The sequence below is a fragment of the Lathyrus oleraceus genome, chromosome 3 (assembly GCF_024323335.1).
Source record: "Lathyrus oleraceus cultivar Zhongwan6 chromosome 3, CAAS_Psat_ZW6_1.0, whole genome shotgun sequence".
Lineage (NCBI taxonomy): Eukaryota > Viridiplantae > Streptophyta > Magnoliopsida > Fabales > Fabaceae > Lathyrus > Lathyrus oleraceus.
The window spans coordinates 29,015,700-29,016,651 of record NC_066581.1 but is presented as its reverse complement, the minus strand read 5'-3'; positions in this window follow the sequence as shown (position 1 = coordinate 29,016,651).

The following is a 952-nucleotide window of genomic DNA, read 5'->3' as shown; positions in this document are numbered from 1 at the left end:
TTTGTTCCTCGGATCATTGATTTTTTTATCAATGCATCCCCAGTGAGTCCTCTTTCATTTACCCTTTTGTTGGTAATGACTGTTGCTCCCTTTGATTGGTCATCATTATATACCTAGTTTTGGTATCCCGATGCCTTTCTTTTCGGTCGATTTATCCTTTATTAACCCAGTAACCGGTTGTGGATAATCTTACATGCGAGTATACTATCCATGTTCTGATGGTAATGGATAATATATCTCATGCACTCTTCAGTCAAAGCCTATTGTGTTTCCCCAGTCGAGTAAGATTCGTGTTCCTTTTGCGGAATCGAATATTCTTTGTTTCCCCTTTTTTTAGCGTATCTCCCAGTAACCGGTGATATGTCTCCTGGATAATTGCCGTATGCTTGCAATTTATCCCCAGTGAGTTATCTTTCGTCTACCTTGTTGTTGTTGGTAACGATTGTTTCTCCTTTTCGGTCGGTCACCTATTATATACCCAGTAACCGGTATCCCTGGTGTTCCTTCCATGCGAGTATATTATCTATGTTCTGACGGTAATAGATAATATATCTCATGCGAGTATACTATCCACGTTCTGACGGTAATGGATAATATATCTCATGCACTCTTTGGTTGAAGCCTTTTGTCCTTCCCCATTGGAGTAAGATTCGTTTTCCCGTTGCGGAGTCGAATGTCCATCCTGTAAGTCGATTTGCTTTTTCAAGCCCTCCTTTTGGATGATGAGTGTTTTGGCAGTAAAAACCAATTCACGCCTTTGGTCGGTCACCTATTATATACCCAGTAACTGGTATCCCTGGTGTTCCTTCCTTTCTGCTCCCTATTATGACCTTGGTCCCCTGTGGAGTCAGATTTTCCTGAGTTGATGTACCTTTTTCAGGTCTTCCTCAGATGTTTGGTTGATTAATATCTCTCACCCTTGTACCGGTCTTAGATATTCATTCTTCCTGAG